Source organism: Rhipicephalus sanguineus, chromosome 6, assembly GCF_013339695.2.
Source record: "Rhipicephalus sanguineus isolate Rsan-2018 chromosome 6, BIME_Rsan_1.4, whole genome shotgun sequence".
Classification (NCBI taxonomy): domain Eukaryota; kingdom Metazoa; phylum Arthropoda; class Arachnida; order Ixodida; family Ixodidae; genus Rhipicephalus; species Rhipicephalus sanguineus.
The window spans coordinates 127,561,437-127,583,957 of record NC_051181.1 but is presented as its reverse complement, the minus strand read 5'-3'; the positions used below and the strand labels follow the sequence as shown (position 1 = coordinate 127,583,957).

Genomic DNA, 22,521 nt, shown 5'->3' with positions numbered 1-22,521 from the left:
ATACGCGTCAAACTCGCGACTATCGTAACGTGCGCGCTGCCCCTACATTCCATGGGCGCACTAGAAAATTGCTGCGTTACATTGAAAGTCACTTCATTTCGTCGCTCTAACGTGTATAAGGGAGAGGAGGAGGATGTTGTAGGTTGCAGGCGGATCTTAAGTGTCTTCCGAGATGTGCAGGAAAGTGCGCCAGACAGTGCTTGTTGTTGTTGTTGTTATTGTCCTCCATGCATGGCTCATACCCAATGCAGGGGATTGGCCGAGTAGAGGGTGAATTTTGCTAATATTATCTTAAGGGTGTCGTTCGTAGAAGCTATTACTAACTAATATAATGAATTGATGTTTCAATTATTGGTAATGAAATATTCACCTCAGGCAGAATTTAGATAGATATTCTTTTAGACTGTCGAATGAATTCCTCAATGGCGAAGAAAACATCCCTGTGGCTGTATCCCAGAGTGGTGGCCCCAAAAGAAAGTGTAACCGGCTCTGATACTTCTGTCCTGTGTGATTGTTATTCGCTGATTTCGTTCTTTTCGCTGGCTCCCTCTTTTGAATTGAAAACATCATTTTTTGAACGTATATAAGTTGTTGATACCTTACTTTCCTATTTTTGTTACAAAACGAAACTCGAACTTCTCAGCTCATAAGCGTAACGTAACAGACAATGCGTAACGTGGTATTTTTATTCAAGACGCACCAAAGACTATTAGGTTTGGTTCAGATTTTGCCTAATGTCGTACCTCTATTGGAGACCGAGGATCTGTTAGCAATATTTTTTTTTGAAAGGGTAGTAAGTATGAATAATTCATGACGCTCACAAACGACACGACACAAGGATAAAGATAAATATGTAAATCAATGCCTGAAGCTCGTTATTGATCGGCCCTAATTCGTTATTTACAGCTCCGACTAATCACTGCAGCCCGAAACCACGGCGCAAAACGGCCCAGTGGTGATGCCGAAAACGCGTGATCGATTATAGATAGAACTCGAAACCAACCGTCGTCCTTTTTATAACGTGCTCTAAACGGGCACGTTATAAATGCTTCGATAATGGTGTAGGTTGTGTATATGGCCGCATACTCTCGCCTTCGCATAGTTTAACTACGCGTAACGTGTCGCCATGCTAAGCATTGATCGGTCATAAAATTTCCGCGCCGAAATGAAGTGGAATCCGCGCGTCGTGTTACGCACTCGCACGCGAAGTCGGAAAGCGCCGGCATGATTTAATTCATGGTGTACAATCTCCAAAACTAGCACGGGGGAAAAGAGGGGGAGAGGTGAGCCACAGGGGTACCTCCCCCCTCCCCCCCCCCCTCCCCCCAATGAAAAAATAAATCGCTTCCCCTCTTGGCGCCCTAAGAGCAAATATAGCCAAAACGCAACGCCTAAGTTAACTGCATACACACATAGCACAGCACAAGGGCTTTTAGCGCTTGACCTGTGCTATGTGTGTTCCTGTGATGTGATGTGCGGACAGGCGCTTGTCCTGTGGACTTGGGCTGTGTGCGTGTGTTCTTTGTGTGTCCCGTACCTAATTTGGGCTCTGCAGTTTACTATTAGTCTCCTAGTTTCGTTCGGTTTGTTACAACGCGCAGCGTTGTTTTGCTAGTCCGCCTCAAAACTGCCGTCTCACCGCGGCCAAGAAAATGTGTTGGCTCCTCCCGGGGATCGAGCAACACTAGCTCGAGCCACTGCGCAGTTGAAGTCACACATATAATAAGATAACGTTTCATCGGAGTCACCCATCTCTATGCGTGGATAAAATGTTTAGCCAGCGCTATTGTAGCGTACACATTCCCACATATATGTGAAGCTGTTAAGCAACACCATATACATGTAAACGCAGAACTGCGAGTGTTTATCATCTGCCATTCCGACCCTTAAGAAAGAAGTTCCTCTAAGTGTTCTCACTGACCCACTTTGCTTTGGAATCTCACTCGTATGTCACTTATGATAGCAGTCTTCGTCTGCGACAAAAGCCGTGCGAATTCGGTCAGTTGCTGATGTTACTCGGCTCGCTGTCTTTTTCGAAGATTACAGACCCTCTACACCGTCTGTCACATGTTGTCACACAGATTTAAATGGATGTTGATCGAAAAGACATGCATGTAGTAGGGTCCAGTTTTTCGGGCTTTTGTGGTTGTGTATGTTTCCTGTGAAATAATGAAAACAGAAAAAAAAAAGAAAATTAGTGTCGCTTGCACTGGAAGCGCAATGCTAAAGAGACAGTGGAGATGATGGCCACCTGTGTATACCTGGCTTTTGCTGTCTTGCTAAGTTTTGCAAACTTTCTCTTTATTTATTCCTCTATTTCTTTCTTCTTCGCTCCTCTCTGTTCTTTCTTTGCCTTTATTTCTCTGTTTATATCAATTTATTTCTCTCTCTCTATCTGTCACTCTATTTCTTTCTCTATCTTTCTTTCTCTTTCTGGATTTCTTTCTCTCTATTTCTCTCTTTCTAATTCTTCCTGTGCTATGCTTTACTCTCTCCCCTCCTCATTTCCCTCCTCCTCACCATCACATCTTTCATCCTCACGCTCACTTCCCTTTCCCATCCACTTGTTACACCATACTGTACAGGACTATGCTATGCTCTGCTGGCAAGCCTGGTTAGCCGAATGGTCAGGACGCTCGCCTTCGGATCCAGGGTACGCAGGTTCGAATCCCACCTCGTGAAAAATCTTTTTTCGCCAAGAATTTGTCTACTCTTTCTTTCTATCTCGTCCTTTCTTTCTCTCTCTCTCTCTGTACTCATTCTAACCAACAGGGTTATTACGGGCCACGTCGGAGAAATAGGCGCACGTGTTGTGGCAGCGAAGCAGAAGATGACGAAGGTGAAGAAGAGGATGTAGAGAGGGCGTGTCAGTTCACGATGATGCTCATTTCTGTTTCCGACGGACAAATTACGGCGGGCTTAAACAGCTTTTGCTGTTAAAAAACTCGAAGCGTTTTAGCCGCTGATAGACGGAAAGAAACAAAAACCAGACGACGCCCCTCGAAACAGACACGGTTTTTAATTCCACATTTCGAAGCAGAGGTGGTATCGCTACTCTTTAGTTCTGAAATGATAGGAGCATATCAGCGCATTAGTGCGAGGACCTATAAGCAAGCATGTCGCCTGGTGTTCCTTACGCTATTGAAGAGAATAGTAAAATGTACGAGACTCAAGGAAATCACGTACAGTGGCGCTTCGCAACCTCACGAACTGCTATTTCTGCATGTCCAGTCTGTTGCCCATCTTTCTTTCTTTCTTTCTTTCTTTCTTTCTTTCTTTCTTTCTTTCTTTAGCAGTTTTACAACGAGGCTTCATTTTCTCGTCACTGAGGGCATGTTTTTACGTCTTCAGATTGCTCCTCTTCGCTACAACGCATTCGTTTCGATGATCAGCGAACGTTGCCATGGCGACGGTCCGAAGTCGTCGTAAGCGCAAGCACCTGAAAGTGCTACGTCATTTGCGACGACAGAATGGTTCCGATTCTGTCATGCGCGGTCGATTCAGATCAAGCGCACCGTGAATCAGCGTTTTCCTTCTCGTGCAAGGTCTTCGTCCTCGTAGTAGAGAAACGTTGCCTAGGCGACTGGCCGAGGGCCGCTGTCTAGCGCGGTCACATACAGCTGCCTCGTCGTTGTCAATGTCAAAGACACCCGAAACTTACAAGCACGTAGCTGTGTTACGCAGTCCGCTGCTGTAATCGATACGCGTATGCATCGTTCTCACCGGCCAAAGGACTGCTTGACCAACATACTCTCTAGCACTTCGCAGCGTACTGACCGTAAGACCCATACGCTCAGTTCCAAACCAAAGATACTTTACATTACCATTCTCTAATGAATTTCACGATGCTTACGCTGCCGCCTGTGCATCGTCAGCGGAACGGATGTATCTACTGCACGTCATGCGGTGAGTAAAAAGTTTGACAGAAACTGTAGACGGGAGCTAAGGAAATTTTCGCCAGCATGAGTTTCACAACAACGCTTTGAAACTGCATAGTTAAGCATCAAAATATTTAAATTACGTGTTAAACAACCTCAGTCGCAAAGAAGGATTGCGCTGACTCTTTAGCTTGCACAAGCCCGAATTACGTGTCTATGCTGCCAGCTGCAGTGCATCCTAGAACATCCCAGTGCTCGCGAAGACTACTTTGAAGCGACTTTTTTAAAGGCTCTTACATGGTGCATCCTAATCTGTGGACCTCAATGGTAACGGAGTCATTAGTCCATATTTTTTTAATTGCTATTGTCATATCAGAGAATCAACTGCTGCCGTGGTTACACCGGATAAACTAGATTGAACCTGCCTAATTTAGGCTGTCAGTGTCGATGGACACCATGAAGCAAAAACTTGAAAACTCACAGGGTCCCTTACGCATTTGTCTAAGACGACTCGAAGGCGAAAGCTATCTTGTTCGTTTTCTTTTCAGTCGATGTATTCAATCCCCCCTGTCCCCTTCCCCCACACAACTACAATAGCTTACTGCATCCAAACGTGGTTTTGCATTGCCTCCGGGATCGGAGGTGTTGCATGCTGTCTGCACTTCACCTGGTTTTGCCTTGCCTACGTGACCTTTGTTTCCCTAAGCGACGATGCCATATGATGACGTCTACATAACATGACATAGTTGTGTGACGTCGTGATGACGTAAGGTATTTCGCGATCTGTGACGTCATGACGACGTCATCACGGCATGATGATATTTTGTATCACTCGTGTTCACGCCGCCAATACTATACGGTCGATTTTCACGTTCGATAAGGCACCTAAGGGTTTCGCTTTAACAATTGCAGTGATGACCGAAGGTGTTGTCACCTGACAAATAGCCGCGCCTACCAAGCGATAGTCGATTGGTCTTCTGCATTTTCAGTAACTTCTTTTTTTTTTTAATGAATTTCGTAACGACGACCATCTCTTTTCGAGCGATGCACACGGCAACGCTAGTGGCATGTTCATCTGGGGCTCTCCACTGCTGACGACATCACGCGAGAATCTCGTTGGCGGAATTGGAAAAACTAAAATGCATGCGAAAATAGGCTGTACTTTAGGTTTCCCTTATACCGGCTACCGCTATACAACGATCTCTAAACGAATACTTATAGCTTCATAAGTACGTAGCAAGTCTTTCTGTGGAAGCTCCTGCATGCCGTTATCGTTCAGTCGATATACCCTTCAAAAAACGTTGGCCTTTTCGTTTGGCGTATAATTGCGTGCTTGCGTGAGTTAAATGACGATTTTGTAACGATGAAGTTCTGAAAATCACTTTCAAGCGAGTGTTTACCGTTTCTTCTCGGTGTGTGTGTGTGTGTGTGTGTGTGTGTGTGTGTGTGTGTGTGTGTGTGTGTGTGTGTGTGTGTGTGTGCGTGTGCGTGTGCGTGTGTGTGTGTGTGTGTGTGTGTGTGTGTGTGTGTGTGTGTGTGTGTGTGTGTGTGTGTGTGTGTGTGTGTGTGTGTGTTGGGGGAGGGGGGGGTCGACGTCGTGCACGGACTGCAAAGGTACGACGAACTCTAACGACAATGATGAAAATCATTGTCATTGTAGCTCATTGTAGCCATATCGAAGATGACTGAACAACGCCACCCCGAAGTTGTAGCCTCGCGGTTAAAGTGGCGCGTTGCCAAACCGAATATAATAATAATAATATCTGGGGTTTAACGTCCCAAAACCACCATATGATTATGAGAGACGCCGTAGTGGAGGGCTCCGGCAATTTCGACCACCTGGGGTTCTTTAACGTGCACCTAAATCTAAGTACACGGGCCTCAAACATTTTCGCCTCCATCGAAAATGCAGCCGCCGCGGCCGGGATTGGCCAAACCGAAGGACGCGGGTTCTATTTCGGCAAACCGGACGCGTTTCAATTGGAGGCAATTAATGACAGGAGAGAGCGGAAATCAACGTAGTTACGTAAAGATCACGCCGCATGAGAACCACGGTGTTTGGAGATAGGCCGTATCCGTCTGCTTTCTCTGCGAGGAGTCATTACATTGAGAGGGAGGGGTAATTTAATGCGAGAAAAGGAAGTGTGTTAATGGTAGGGGCATGGTATTCCACATAGGCAGAAATGGAATGAAAATGAGAGAAAGAAAGTGCGAATGACAATGATAGTGAGCGGCGAACTATTTCACATGTGCTAAATGACTACATGTTCTGTCCATGCACCCTTCCTACGGAGGCGGGGCCTGGCGATTAACCAGGCTAACATGTCAGGAATTGTCAGTTAAAATATCTATCTATCTATCTATCTATCTATCTATCTATCTATCTATCTATCTATCTATCTATCTATCTATCTATCTATCTATCTATCTATCTATCTATCTATCTATCTATCTATCTATCTATCTATCTATCTGTGTTAAAAATGGCGTTTATCTGGATTATTATAATGATTACAAGGATACATATGTATACCAGGCTTTTTTTACTGGCTTTACAGTAGAATAAATCCAATAGAATAAATGCAATGTTTAGTAATAATACTGAGAAGCAGAACAGGGCAAACATTTTTTGTTTTTCTTTTTTTAGGCAACGACAACAGCCAAAGGTGGGTAGCGCGGGAAAAAAAGCAACTCACCCCGCGCGCGCGCGCGCTTTCAGTTTCGGACGTCGACCGCCAGGGTTGCGCTCAGCGCTGGCGTCGGTCGACGCACGCGGTCGCGCTCGGGGGTCGCGCGAAGCGGCGGAGGAGCTGCCGAGGCGCGGCAAGTGTTTGCCGCTCAGTCTGCGCGGCGGAACGCCAGAGTGCGCCAGCGCTGTCCCGCCCGACCGTGTAGTACGACTACGCACCTGCACAGGTGTGTGTGCGCGCGCGCGTTGTGTGCCGCCGCCGTTGCCCGTCTGTTGGCGCCGCGGCTCCGCTGTTGCTGTCGTGTGTGTGCGCGCCTTCGATACGAAAGAAGTTGTGCCACGCCGGCGAAAGGAACAACGCCCCCCTCCCTCCTTCTTCGAGGTGTCGTCATGTAATTTTTTTTTTTTCTGTTTGGGGGGAAGTGCCGTCGATTCATTATTCTCGTCGAAGAAAGCGATGTTCGGCGAGTGAGTTCGCCGAAATCTTTTTCGCCAACCCCAACCACCCCTCTCCCTGGAATTGTGTGTTGCGATTCATCGTTTCGCGCGCGCTTGTTTCCCAGAAAAAACAACGCGAATGAAAGCTTGCCCTGTGACCTAAACCTGCCAGCGCCGGTCGTCGAATGCTCTGCAGAAACAGCGCAACAACTTTGGTGCCCTGATTGCTGCATCGTCACACATCACGTCATTTTTTTTTCTTTATTTGTTTACATTTTAACCCCTAGGAGGAGCACGGACAAAAGAAGAGAACATACCGCGAAAACGTGCTCGCTGTTTACACTCATCGGAACGGAGACTCATCGGCTCAGAAGATGCCGTGAGTGTCGGTGGCGTGCGACCGTTTCTTGAGTGACCCCTAGATACGTGGTGTCGTATCACTAAGATTTTCTTCTTTTAATTTTATACCGTTTGTCCTCGAAGAATCTTCTATCGGCCCAAACGGAGTGACGCTTCCTTCTAATCACCATCATTATTCACATTTTCTATCTCTTCACATCGTGTTCGACTTGTGTGAAATCTGAGGAATCGGCGAAACGCACCTGTGTCTGTGGCCTTCTTGTTAGAATGGTGTGAAAACACTTTGCCCGTGTCTGTCGTACTGATCCTGCGTCGTCGACCTACTCTCTGTGTCAGCCGGGAACGGAAAATAGGATACCGTGTCGTCCCCCAACGTCGAAGTGACAGCCGAGAGACAAGAACGCCACGGAATTCCACGCACAAGCAGGAAGACTGAGGTACCGTAACGCTTGACTTCTCTACGGGAACGTTTCGCAGTAGCTTGAGATTTCTCTCTTTATGATATTTTTTTGTCCTAGTGGGTCATTCTGCTCTTGCCTTCTGAGCCGTCATAGTTTCTTTTTTCGCTACTGCAACTCGACTATAGTCGCTTGCAAACTAATAAATACAAGCCCCACCCAAAGCCATCACGGTCCCTCCCACAGAAAATTTGCATAAATGCTCCATCCACTAGCGATGACTACTTTTCGTGACGTCAAGCACTTTAGTAGGGTAAGCATTTAAGTAGGGTACGCAGTTAAGCCCTGACAATCATGCACTGCTAAAAATAAAAATAGTAAATATGTGGTTGGTTCCATGCGCTTCCGCGGTGTTTTTTTAAGGCTGCTCGCATGCACGAAATTTAAAGTGAAAAACCTGCATACAGGGCAAAAATAAAAACAACGAAAAAGGACGTTTAAACGAACATAGAGCGATCGAAAGCTTGTGTCTGCAACTGGCACCCGTATCCGCAAGTCGTCAATCACTTATGCGCGATCGCGTTAAATATTCTTTTAGACCAAACGAAGCCTCATCGGCCCATGTGTTGTCGCTATCAACTGGATACCTAAACACAATTTGTTGGCCATTCATTGCACGTTCTATTTTTTATTTATTTAGCGGCGATATTCACATAATTAGTGCACAATGTGTAAGCCATTAAGCGTGACACGAACGCGCCTGTGCGCTGCTTTCTTTAAAAAAAGAAGGAAACAAAAAAAAAACAGCTGTTTTCGCCGTTACAGCCTCCGCGATGTATCTGTACAGTTCTGTGACAGCTGCAAAAGTGATAACAATGAAAGAGAAACAGTGTCAGCTTGTCCTATGCGTGCGGGATAAAAATTCTAGCTGGCCGCTGCCTTAAAGAGGGAAAAGACCGAGCACCTTAGATTGAGCTTTGTCAGCCATCATTCACGAACACTGACAACGAGAAACACTTGGTCGAAACAATGCCTCCAGTCTCTTATAAACTTTATATTGCCCTCTCGTCCTATGAATACGAAACTTTCTGCCGGTTTTTATTTAACTTTCCGTAAGTTCTTGACTTCGATGTGTATCTCGCTATTTTAAACGCTCGTTCCCTGCTTCGCATTTATAAGTTGTGTTTATTACTGTACTTTTTGTACTTTTTTTTTTCGCACGCGCACGTAAGACCTGTGCCACACGGGCACAGTAAATACCATTAACCTCCTAGTGCCTCAGGATTTAATGCCATTTGCGCCGTTTCACACGGCCAAATCAAATGGCATTCGTCGCCCAATGCCTTCACTAGAACCCATTCGACTGAGAAATACGTACTCTCGACACCAAAGCTTACTCACTGCAGTACGCATAAAACATTTGAAAGAGCATCTACCATGTCAGAAATATTTTATACATGACTTTTAACGAATGGCATGTTATTTTCCAATCACACTCTAGCGATATTCACTTTAGAATTGCAAGGCTTCGACATGACAGGCCATGTGGGATTCCGCGGCTTCGGATCCAACATGCAGTGACCGAAGTAGCTGTGATCAGTTGCAATGTTGGAAAATACAGAAACGAACTATAGCTAGTGCCACCATAGTATGTTTACTTCTACACTGCACTATTTCTGAACACAGATTAGAGTTGTTAAAATGCGTGTTTATATTTTATTATTGCCCTAAAGTTTTCATTTCAAAAGTCGCTGTTATCGACATCATCTGGTCAAATGCCATTAAATTTAGATGTGGGACAGCTCCGCCGAAAAAAAAAATGTCATTCAGGAACTTAATGTCTTATATACTGAATGACATTTCTTGGGCCTGTGTGGCACGGCTACAAGTAGAATTGATCTGTACTTCCGGCCACGTGAAGAACAACAAAAAAAGCGGAAATTACCTCATTACGCAATGAGAAATCAGCACAATTACATTATATGTGGTCAAGTTTTATTTCTAGCATCAAGTTGGAGGTCCCTGAACAGAAAAAAAAAAGGATGCGGACATTTTCCGAGGAATCAAATGACAGTCGAAGGCCGATCAGTCCGTTTTTACGATGTACCGACATCGCGAAAATAATATTTAGAACCAAGCACGACACAACGCCGTAGCTGCAGTAACCACACGTCTCCGCAGTCTACATGTGTCGTCCCTCTTAAGCATGGGTCAGAAATTACTTTCTAAAAAAGTAATTGTTGGAGTCTTACGTCCCAAAACAACAATGTTATTATGACAGACTCCTTAGTGGAGGGCTCCGGAAATTTCGACCACCTGAGGTTCTTCAACGTGCACCAAAACCTAAGTGCACGGGCCTCTAGCATTTCCGACCTCCAGCGAAAATGCGGCCGGGATTCGATCCCGCTGTCGATTTGATCCCGCCATAACTACTGGACCACCGTGGCGGCTTATATGTCGAAAGTTCGTACACAGCTTCCTCAGCAAATCGATGTGTTATACCTCGACATTCGCGCAGCCGAAAGTTTTAATTACGTATATTCACGCGGCTCTCGTTCTGTGCAGAATGAAACCTCGATTGCGTGTCCCTTGTGTGCATACGAATCGCTAACTATTCCTGCATAATTAGTGCCCCGACTAACCGATACCCACTAAATGGAGGAAAGCCCACATAGCCCACAGCCAAACAAAGGCAAACGTTCGTGCTTAATCGTTAGCGCTGTCAGGCGCAACATATGCATGCCGAGCACGTTGTAAGAGCCCCGCGCCTGCTTCGGCATACTTCTATTATAACCTGTAACTTCCATTATAACCTGTAGAAGTATACTTCTATTATAACCTGTATAACCTGTATTATAACCTGTCTAAAATCATAATTGATTAGTGCCTTGAATCGTGATAGTGAATGATCAAATCTCGTAGCTGGCCGTTAATTATCGTTGATTTTAGTCCATTCGGTCGTGTCTGAGTATAGTAAACGTGCATACGTGGAATAACGCGCGTCAACGTTATACTAAACCTAATACAAGCGTAATGTAGACATGTACCCTACCCTATTCGCTTGATTTGAAGAAGCCGTGCCGATCAGTTGTGTTACCGTAGAAAATGGCCGCCCACTTTGTTTTCTCGGATTGTCCGACCGGTAATCGTGAGATATCAGTCGAAAAACGCGGAAAAAGAATTTTAGCGAAAGAAAAAAAGAACGCGGTAGTCAACCTTAAATTTTTTTTCTATAAACTAAGACTATAGACTACGAACTAACTTTAATTGGCACGTTTGATTATTGATGTCATGCATGATAATAGTAATTGGTAAGGCTTATAGTGTTTGGATGAGTCATGACAGGCGCAGGTCATCGGTCCTTAAATAAACAGTTGATTCCATTTGAGGTAAACGTGAACGTTGTTACTTTCACTCTAATCGAATGCCAACGGGGCTGCGAGATTTTAACTTCAAGGTAGGCGCAATGACGTTTTACAGCTAAGCTCTATGCGGTTCGGTCATTCCTGTTGTTAGTGAGCAGAAACGTATACGTGCCAAAGAAATCGGTCATACCCCACTGTACTCGCCACAAGACGACGTATGTCGCGGCAAAAAAACACACCTGCTGCTCCAATGGAAAAACATTAAAGAAACGTATACACACTAAAGTAGCGTATACGCATACGCTAAACTCAAAAATGGAGCTTGCGGACAGACGTTTCGGATTTAGTTGCAGGGTGTGCAATCGGTTATGGTTCCAAACGCTGTGTCATCTCAGCGTCGTGTGCTGCACAGCCTCGCTGGCCGTCCACTTTCACTGTGTGGAATGGCTGCTCACTCATTAATTCGGGCGGATTGAAGAGTGCAGTTTTCACCGCTAGCCACTGTCCAAGTATCCAGGTTTTATGCGGGGTGTTGCAACTAACTTGCGCCTGGTATTTAACAAAAAAAAAAGAAAGAAACACTAAGAAAACACATGTGCTATTCGTGTCGACTTGGCCCAGCACGTCGGGATATTTTTTTTTCCGGTCCGCCAAGCTGGGTGATTAACAAGGATTATAAATTAACTTTTTAAATTAATTACTCTAGCGAAAAATTTTCGATACAAAATTTGTAGCGCTTATCCTGAAACGTCGGAATAATTCATACATGCTAAGATAACTTCCAGTCCGATAAGCTGGGTAATTAACAAGGATCGCTTAATTAAGCTTTAAAATAGCGATACTACCGAAAAATATCCAATAAAAAAAGTTGTTGCGTTTGTTCAGCAACGTTGGATTATTTCATCTATGCTAAAATAACTGAAAATAGCTGGGCTGTTTTACTTTTTTCCGGCTTTTTTTTTTAAGTGCGAGAAATTAAATAATTTATTGGCGCAAATCAGCTGAAACACCCTGTATATGAAAGCATCGCATTTATTCTAGCACACAATAAGCTCATTCGCATGTATTATATATCATGCATACGAAGCAAAGTGAAAAGAGAGAGAACTTTATTTATGCATACATGACGGTTACTGCATTGGTGCATATGGGTGGAACAGGCGACATACTAATGGGTATGCAAATATGTCGTTGCGTTGTTCCTGCGTAATCGCATCGAAGTGACTGTCGCATTCGCCTGAGCGTCCTAACCTGACGATTATATGCACGGTATCAGTCGCAAAAAAAAAAAAAAAGTACGCATAACGTGTACGAGCGCATGTTGCGTGCGGGAATGGTCCCTCCCTATGGTCGTCGATAAACGCTATGTTGTGTGCCTGCATACGCGAGCGTACAACTTCTCTGCGTGTACCTAGCATTTGTTATTCAACTACACTAACGCAAAGAAGGGGAAATCGATACCTCCGCTCATGAATACGCACCGCGCTTACGTATCAATGCCAGGGGTTCCAAGAAGTGGCCAGTCATCGACGTCTGTACTGGATTTGAGCAGTCTCTGTACTGGAATTGAACAGTCTAGTGGGGGGAGGGCTGGTGAGGACGCCTCCCACAGCGCCCCCCCCCCCCCGCCCCTCCCTTGGCGCACTCCTATGGAAGCAGGCGAGATTATTGTATGGCATACGTATCCGGTGACTGATCCGCCTATAAGACTCTCACGCGTTGATAGCGGCGGCGTGCGCTTCACGAGGCGTTGTCCATCAGCGCCGCGTCTCGCAGAAAGGCAGTCGGTGGCAGTCGTTGAACTGTCTTCCTGATTGCCTCAACCTCCAAAGGACAAACGGCGTCTTCAACGCTTCTTTCGAATCTTCCTGTCGTACGGCAGTGAAGCTAGCCTCTCGGGTAGCAATATCGTTCCGAGTTTTGGCGCCACCGACTGTATAGTTGACTCGCTGGAAGTTTAAGAGGGAAAAAAATGATCTCGGCGTGTTTACTGCATCACTCAGGAGGCGAACGCCTCGCCCCGGTTGCAAAAGGAAAAGCGTTGGAGGCACCGTACTATAAGAAATGAAACGAGCTAGACTAATTTGAATAATGACTCGGAATGGAGACGTTTATTTGGGGAAGAGGTCTGTAAGTCAGCGTAGAACGGTGGCGATAGATGCGCCCGCTTCCGTAAGCAAACCTTGGTGCCGTGTGCATTAAAGTAGAGAACGTGAAAGCCAGCTGGACATTCTCTCTAATGGATGCTGGAAATGTTTGATGGCTACGCGCTGAACTCCGCCAACGCAGAGGGTTCTGGAAAATTGAGGACAAAATTAAAGAAAGAAAAAGCGGGGAGGAAAGGGGGTGAAGGAGAGAAGACATTTGTCGACATTGATAGACGAGCCGTCGGAAACAGATTTATTTACCAGCACGGTCGGTGATCTCGCGATCGAAAAATTGTAATAAAAAATAAAAGGTCTGGCTGTTCGTTTACTTCGAATATAGCCCGGACCACCTCCGGCGTCACCTCTTTCACGCCCCGCCCGTCCGAACGCAGTGCTCCGTTTCGATCAAATTGCGTGCAGCGCGGCGAAACCTGCGTGTCTCGTCAGTGAACCCGAAACGAGACTTGCGCAACATCGTAATCCTCCCCGTCGAGCGCCTCCAATCGCTTTTCGCTGGAGACGCCCGCGCTGTACGGAAGCATAGTGAAAGGATTATACCAGCGCACACTGGGCGCAATGCATCCGCCTGGCATTTCTGGAAAAAGCGCCAGCTATGTACGATAATTGGCCTAACGCTCGCTAGTTAGCCTTCGCTGCATTGCACAGAGTTGCTGAGACGAAGTGTACTTTGTCCCGCTAATTCGGTGCAGTGCGGAGAAAGAACATTTGGCGCGTAAGCAACACAAGCACGAAAGAAAATGGGGGCACAACACGTGCACTGCTTTTTTTCGTCCTTGTGTTTCTTACGCGCTAGAAGTGCTTACCGTGTGTTACTAACGAGGCAGAGTTTCTACGTCAGCGCAGGGAAAATAGCTGGTCTTATCAGCCAGCCAGTAAGGAGAACATGAAGTGTTATCCGTTAGCCACCCCATATTACGCTCCACGCAATCAGTAATCAAGCATCTTAGTCACACACACTATTTTCCGAAAAGAGCGCGCGTATTCAAGAAATCTGACACCTGGATATTGAATCCCTAAACTCTATATTAACTACAGAGCGACCCATTTTTCTCGCGGTTGTGAGCCACTTGTCGAGGCAACAACAAACCAAATAAAGGAAAAAAGAAAACGTGCATTGGCAGACAGTGAAGTAGCCAGGGGGATGGCTTGGGGGCGGGAGGTATCAGCACCCCCCCCCTCCTCGATAATTATAGCAGTATTCCTCCCCTGGCTCAGCAGGGCAGGAAAGGGTTAGGGGGGGGGGAGCGGTTGAACGTCCCCCCCCCCCAAATTATCAGTTTTGCATGTGTATATCCCCGCATACATACAAACGCACTCACGAACATACAGAAAGGCTGGTTGAACCCCGCCCCTCTGAAAAAAATTTCTGGCTACGCTCCTAGTCGAAACTATCCCCCCCCCCCCCTTTTCCTCCCGCGTAAGTATATCTAGCTGCGCCACTGTTAGCACACGACCCAGGCCTGTCGATAGCTAACTTACACGGTCTGCTCGTTTCGCGTCTTCGCTTGGTCTACGTTATTTGCGCTGCGTAAATAGCCAACCTATAGACGGTTTCAAGACTGCGATAGCAGCAGCACGTGTTGTACCCCAAGAAACTTCCAGTTCTTCATTTATCACTCTCTAACACCGAAGCGGACAGCGTGTATTTAAGTTATGCCAGAGTAAGGAAAGACCCTTTTTCTACCTTCATATAAAAGGAAGGCGCATAAGTTAAGGACTAACTCTTATAATGTTAGGTTAGATTAGAGGCATCTTTATTTGAAATATTTGGCTAGGCACAGGCTGAGAAGTGTTGAATATCTGCGGGCTACCCGCCAAAGCTTTTGTTCCCCGCCAATGCTACGTAAGTGCACCAAACCGGAAGCCGTCCAGGGTCTGTGTTTGTCTTCACCGCAGTCCACGGACTTGTACCTCGAGACGGAGTTCATATAACACCAAAAAGGGGGCGCGAGCCAGCTAACACACACAGTGTCGCCGCCACTACCGAGCGAGGTTCGGCCGGCCGGCGGGGTAAGCATCAGCAGCATCGCTCTCTAGCGTCAAGTTGAAAACGCTGATTGCGTTAACGACTCGATGAGTCAGACGCACGGCTTGGCTGCCGCTTTTCTCTTGATTGCAGCGCGGCAGGCGTGACTGGCGAGCAGCAACCAACCCGAGAGAGAGCGGGCGTACCCGCGGGAGGACCATTTTTCATCCGCCTTTTGATCGCCTCCCGTTTGGCTCCAAATATAAAAAAAAATTATTATCGCAACAATAACTGGCGATAAAAGAGCACAAATTCGTGTCGAGCAAGCGCTTGGGCACGGCCGCTCATGCCCCGTTCGAGTTTTAACGGTTCCATCTTTTATTTATATATTTTTTTGTGAACGCGAAAGAAAGACCAAAGCGGAACAAGATTGAAAGCAAAAATCGTTTTCAGTCTGCCACTCGTTGTTATTCGGTTAATCGCCGCTATGCTTGTTGAACCATGCATTAGCTACGCTGGCCGCATTATCCACGGCCCGTGGTGTTCCTTTTATAAGGAAGCCGCGGAGGGGGTAAAATGACAAATGATGAGCTCCGGGAAAAAAGAAAAACTTAGATTGGCGTGTCACGTGCACCGTGGTGTAGCCGGAAATCGTTCCATGTTCCTTCCTCGGATGTGCTCGGCAGTGCTTGGCAGTGCGCTATATTAAGGGACTGCCTCTAGCTCTTTCCTGTCCCCGTGACGTCGATCGACGAGCTGTCGCAATAGCGTATCCGAGACGCCTTAACCGCTCACGTGCTGGGAGATCCACACGGGATTACGAAAAACGCTGGCAGTTCGGAAGCCTCCTGCTGTTGAAAAGAATGATAGCTTCATTTTGGGAGCGACGGCGTTGAGTGGCTAAGTGTGAGGTCGTAGGGCCCCAGTCATAGAGGCTCCAAGATCCTGCTTTCCCCTTTCTCTTTACTAAAATTCTACTTTATCTCTCTATCTCTTTATCTCTTGTGTACTTAGATTTAGGCGGGAGAAAGTTTGGGCGTGTTGGTCGTGCTTCGGTGCATATTAAAGGGGTACTGACACGAAAATTTTCAGTTGTCGTTTTTTTTTCTTTTCTTGCGTCAAATGAAATGCCAAGCCCTCAAGAGCCTATAAAACATACTGCTAAGCGCACCCTGAAAAAGTAATTACAGTGTAGTGAGGAAGAGAAAGAAGAGCTTCCGCGTCTGTTGTTGCTGTGCACGCGATCTACCTTCGGCTTCTGCCGGTGCTATTCCTCGACTGTTTAAGACGTCGCCGTCGCACAATAAATCGTCGTACGACATCTGGTGGAGGTTGCTGGAATCCCTGGCCTCAACCTGGAACTTCGCAACCGAACGTTGCCAGCTGTTTCAAGCACTATGACCGACGCTGTTGATAATCAGCCTGAAGCCGCCGCCCCTCCCACCAGCTGCGGCGCCGTCCAGCGGCAACGCGACCCTCCAGTCTTTAGCGCAGCAGGTGAGACTGACGCAGAAGACTGGCTTTCCATCTATGAGCGCGTCAGCGAGCACAACAAATGGGATGACCCGGCCAAACTACGTGCGGTCATCTTCTATCTCGCTGACGTTGCGAACCTCTGGTTCCACAATCATGAGCGTCAATTACAGACCTGGTCCGCTTTCAAGACAGCATTCACGGAAGTCTTCGGTCGCCCCACCTTGAGAAAGCTCCGCGCTGAGCAACGTCTACGCCAACGCGCTCAACTGCCTGGTGAGACGTACACCAGCTACATAGAGGATGTCGTGGACCTTTGTGCCCGCGTCGATTCCTCGATGAGCGAAGAGGACCAAGTGAAGCATGTCCTCAAAGGCATCGAAGACGACGCATTCCAGATGCTTCTTGCGCGAAACCCTACTTCTGTCGCGGCCATCGTCACCCTTTGCCAGAGCTTCGATGAGTTGCGTCGACAAAGGGTCCTTGCGCGCAGCGCTGTTGCACCTGCCAACTCGCTCTCGGGTCTCACGCTTGCCGCCAACCCGGCGTCCGATATATCCCTCTCCGACAAGATTAAGGACTTCATTCGTGAAGAGGTGGCGCGCCAACTGTCCATGCTTCCGCTAGGAGATCGCCCTGTACAGCCTGCCACACCTTTGGCTGATCCCATCAGAAGGGCCATTCGCGAGGAGCTTGCCGAGTCTCTACCTTTGGCTCAACCATTCGCTCCCGTAGCTGCACCTCTGACTTATGCTGCAGTCGCAGCGCGACCTGCGCATCAGACCGTCGCATTTCCTGCCGCGATGCGACCACGAACATCTCCCCCTCCTTTGTCGCCCCAAGTTCCACCTCGAAGCCATTTTCAGAACCCCTGGCGCACACGGGACAACCGACCCATATGCTTCGCTTGCGGTTTCGCCGGCCACGTCGCACGCTTCTGCAATCGTCGCATGCCTTCTGCTCATCCAACTGTTGCAGTACCTGGATACGGCTACTCGAATGATGATACCGCTAATGCCATGCGTTCCAACCCAGACTTTTCGCCGCTACCGCGACGTCCTTTCGCCAACCATCGATCACCCTCCCCACGTCGTCGCTCGCCTTCGCCCTTACGTCGTCGCCAGTCGCCCAGCGAGGGAAACTAGCTGCTGCAGTTCCGCAGGCACGAACTGCAAGCTTCGCGACTTCTACAAGGCCTGCACAGTCGCCGCGCAATTTATTGGACGTTATAGTTGAAGGAACTGCCGCAATAGCGCTTATTGATACTGGGGCTGCCGTTTCTGTCATCGACGAGAAGCTTTGTAGAAAACTGCATAAGGTCACCACGCCGCTATCTGGCATGCTACTGCGCACTGCAAGTACACAGCATGTAGCACCGCATGCTGCGTGCACCGCGAGAGTGGTCATTGACGGCGCTGTATACGTTGTCGAACTTTTCGTGCTCTCTTCATGCTCCCATGAACTCATCCTCGGTTGGGATTTCTTGTCGCAACATCGGGCCATCATAGACTGTGCCAGAGCCGAAGTGGCGCTTTTCCCATTCTCTGGATCCGTACTGCCCGACCCTTCTGCAACTAAAGCCGCAAAGCTCACTGTTGTATCCAACACGGAAGTACCGCCCGAAATGTCGGTCCTTGTGCCCGTATCTTGCTCCGCCGCGACCGACGCCACCGTACTCTTTACGCCGTCGCCTATTTTTCTGCGTCGGAAGGCTCTACCTCTCCCGTTTGCCGTTCTTGCCACTGAATCCGGATTATCATCTATGCTTGTCTGCAATCCGTTTAAGCACCCCGTAACCTTACTGCGCGGAGAATCACTAGGTCGTGTTCAGCCCATTGACCCAATTCACATCCTTGAGACTTCTGACGACACGCCCTGTTATCAGCTCGACGCCCTTACTTCCTCCGAGCATTGCACCTCACCATCACTGTCTTCGCCGTCGTCAGACGTTCTTGAAGCCGCCTTGGACGCCGATCTGCCGGATTCATACCGCCGCCAAGTCCTCGCCCTGCTTCAAAAGTTTCGGTCATCGTTTGATTGCGACCAACCATCCTTGGGACGTGCGGCGAGCATCACTCACAGCATCCACACTGGTTCCCACTCTCCATTACGCCAGCGCCCATACCGCGTGTCGGCAGCGGAACGACGGGTAATTAGCGAGCAAGTCGACGATATGCTGCAGCGTGGCGTCATTCGCCCCTCCCACAGTCCTTGGGCGTCTCCTGTGGTGCTAGTACGCAAGAAGGACGGGTCAATCCGCTTCTGTGTGGATTATCGTCGGCTGAATAAGATCACTCGCAAAGATGTCTATCCGCTGCCTCGGATAGATGATGCCCTCGACTGTTTGCAAGGCGCAGAGTACTTCTCGTCTCTGGATCTTCGCTCGGGCTATTGGCAAGTGCCCATGGCTGAAAATGACTGCGAAAAGACAGCTTTCGTCACACCTGACGGTTTGTACGAATTTACCGTCATGCCTTTCGGCCTGTGCAACGCGCCCGCAACCTTCGAGCGTATGATGGATACAATCCTTCGCAACTACAAGTGGAAAACATGCCTCTGTTATCTTGATGACATCGTCGTGTTTTCGGCCGATTTTCCAACGCACCTCATTCGCTTGGGTGAGATACTTACCTGCCTCTCCTCTGCAGGCCTCCAACTGAACATCAAAAAGTGCCGTTTTGCTGCCCGTCAGTTAACAATATTAGGGCACGTTGTATCAAAGGATGGTGTTCTTCCTGATCCCGCCAAGCTTCGTGCGGTCGCAGAGTTCCCCAAGCCCACTACTCTTAAGGCACTCCGCAGCTTCATAGGGCTCTGCTCTTATTTTCGGCGTTTTGTGCGCAATTTTGCAAGCATCATCGCGCCACTGACCAATTTGCTTACCGCAAGCAACGGCATCTCCGCGTGGTCAACCTCGTGTGACGAAGCCTTCGAGCAACTACGTCGCCTACTAATTTCTCCACCGATCCTTCGTCATTACGATCCCACAGCCCCTACAGAAATACACACGGACGCCAGCGGCATCGGACTTGGTGCAGTCCTAGCGCAACGGAAAGACGGCTACGACGAGTACGTTGTGGCGTATGCCAGTCGCACTTTAACGAAGGCGGAAAGAAACTACTCCGTCACAGAAAAGGAATGTTTAGCCATCATTTGGGCTCTCGTCAAATTTCGTCCATACCTCTACGGTCGCCCTTTCGACGTTGTTACCGACCACCACGCCCTTTGCTGGCTGTCCTCGTTAAAAGATCCATCAGGACGGCTCGGGCGTTGGGCGCTTCGCTTACAAGAACACGACATCCGCGTTGTCTACCGATCGGGAAGGAAGCACTCTGACGCCGATGCGCTTTCCCGATCGCCGATACCTGTCGACGTGGCCTCCGCATCGATGTCTTTTGCATCCGTGTCCCCCATCAACGTCGCTAACATGCCCGTCGAGCAGCGAAAGGATCCATCCCTTTCAGCTATAATAAACTTCCTCGACGACCCAAACACTACACCCTCTTCTCGAACACTTCGTCGCCAAGCCGCTCACTTTGCTCTGCATGACCGCATCCTTTATCGGCGAAACTATTTAACCGACGGTCGCAAGTGGCTACTCGTGGTTCCCCGGCACATGCGTTCTGAAATATGCGAATATTTTCATGCTGCCCCTCATAACGGGCACGCCGGTGAGCTGAAGACGTATACTCGGCTACGACAACGTTTCTACTGGGCCGGAATGTATCGCTTCGTCCGCCAGTACGTTCGAGCTTGTACAGCATGTCAACGACGAAAAGTTCACCAGCGGCCTACTGGCGAGTTACAACCGCTGCCCTGTCCGGCTCGTCCCTTTGATCGCGTCGGCATAGACCTATATGGTCCTCTTCCCTGCAGCTCCTCGGGTAACCGATGGATAATTGTAGGAGTCGATCACCTCACGCGCTACGCCGAGACCGCAGCACTTCCAGCCGCTACTTCGCGCGAAGTCGCATTCTTCATTTTGCGGAACTTCGTTCTTCGACATGGAGCGCCACGTGAACTGCTCAGTGACAGAGGGCGCGTGTTCCTTTCCGAAGTAATACAAGCCCTTCTCGCGGCATGCAACATCGTCCACCACAAGTCCACAGCCTACCATCCGCAAACGAACGGCTTGACGGAGAGGTTCAACCGTACTCTCGGCGACATGTTGTCTATGTACGTCGCCTCGGATCATAGCAACTGGGACACTGTTTTGCCGTTCGTAACATACGCGTATAACACTGCCACACAAACTACCACTGGCTTTTCGCCGTTCTTTCTACTATATGGACGAGAGCCCTCCTGCACATTGGATACATTGCTTCCGTACCGACCCGACACTTCCGAGTGCACAACGGTGTCTGAAGCGGCCAAATACGCAGAGGACTGTAGGCAGCTTGCGCGTACACTTACGACCGCCGCTCAAGGTCGCGAAAAGCTGCGGCATGACAACGAATTGTCTACACAAGATTTTGCGACCGGTTCACTCGTTTGGTTGTCGGTCCCACCACACAGTCCTGGACTTTCAACGAAGTTTCTTCCTCGTTATGATGGCCCTTACCGCATAATCGACCGCACATCCTCTGTTAACTACGTCGTTGAACCTGTGACGCCATCCCACGACCTCAGACATCGCGGTCGTGACACGGTGCATGTCAGCCGCCTCAAGCCATATTACGACCCTTTGATCCTACCTGCGCCGTAGTCGCCAGGATGGCTCCTTTTCAGTCCCGGGGCCATTGTAGTGAGGAAGAGAAAGAAGAGCTTCCGCGTCTGTTGTTGCTGTGCACGCGATCTACCTTCGGCTTCTGCCGGTGCTATTCCTCGACTGTTTAAGACGTCGCCGTCGCACAATAAATCGTCGTACGACAACAGTGTGTTTTTAAAAGCTAGTTTAGGTTCCTACTGTACCCTGACGTCACAACACGTTATGAGCTTCTCGTCACGTGCTCTCGCAAGATATGGTAACGTTTCCACGGCCGCTCCGCACCGTGGCTCCTTTGGTGACTCACAAGGGGCCATTTCGGAAGTTTTGGAGCCTGACGCCATTACAACTAGCCAGACTGCTGCGTGAAGTTGCCACAATTAGTGCTGTAGCCAAGTTAGTCATAACCCAGTTAGTCATAATCAGACCGACATACCTCACACCATGGTGTGCCTTATGGTCATGTCGTGATGTTGGCATATATAATCAAGCATTTTATTTCATTGTCTTCACTTTTTTTTTCACTTTAGGAGCTATGATAAGTAGACCTCTGGCCGCGGCGTGCTATGACATGTTGCTGCATAAAGCGAGATCGTGGATTCGATTACTTATTTGAGTTACTAATTTTATTTATCAGTACTGCAGACCTCCGTGTGGTCCATGCAGGAGAGGCCACACAAGCAATACACAAAGCAATGACAAGCAAATAACAACCAGACAAGCAAGAAAATGCCTTGACCATGAGCGTATTTTGATGGTGGCGAAATGCAGCATCTTTCTTGAGTCGCAGCGTAGATTTACGCGTATACGTAAAGAACCCGAGGTGGCCGAAATTAATCCAGAGCCTCCGAGTTAGATTAGCTATCCTTATCCGTCTCGATAGCTGCACTAGCTCTCACTGAAATAGGTCTATCGTCAGCCCGTAATTACTTTGGGACGTGAAGCCTTATTAAACATTTCAAAAATTATTTGTTGGTATTTTCTGTAATGCTAGGCGAGCTTGAAAGAATATATTCTGAGGTTTTCACGTGTCAAAACTACGATGTGATTACGAGGCATGGAGCAGTGGGGGACTCCGTAT

General features: G+C 48.1%; 1 protein-coding gene across 1 annotated transcript in view; it reads left to right on the top strand.

Annotated features, from left to right (window-relative positions):
• The first annotated feature begins 6,763 nt into the window (after positions 1-6,763).
• LOC119397528 (calcium-activated chloride channel regulator 2) overlaps positions 6,764-22,521 on the top strand; it is a 571,535-nt gene continuing 555,777 nt past the window's right edge. The window contains 1 exon segment of the mRNA XM_049417066.1: positions 6,764-7,802. The gene's annotated coding sequence lies outside the window, so the exon portion shown is untranslated.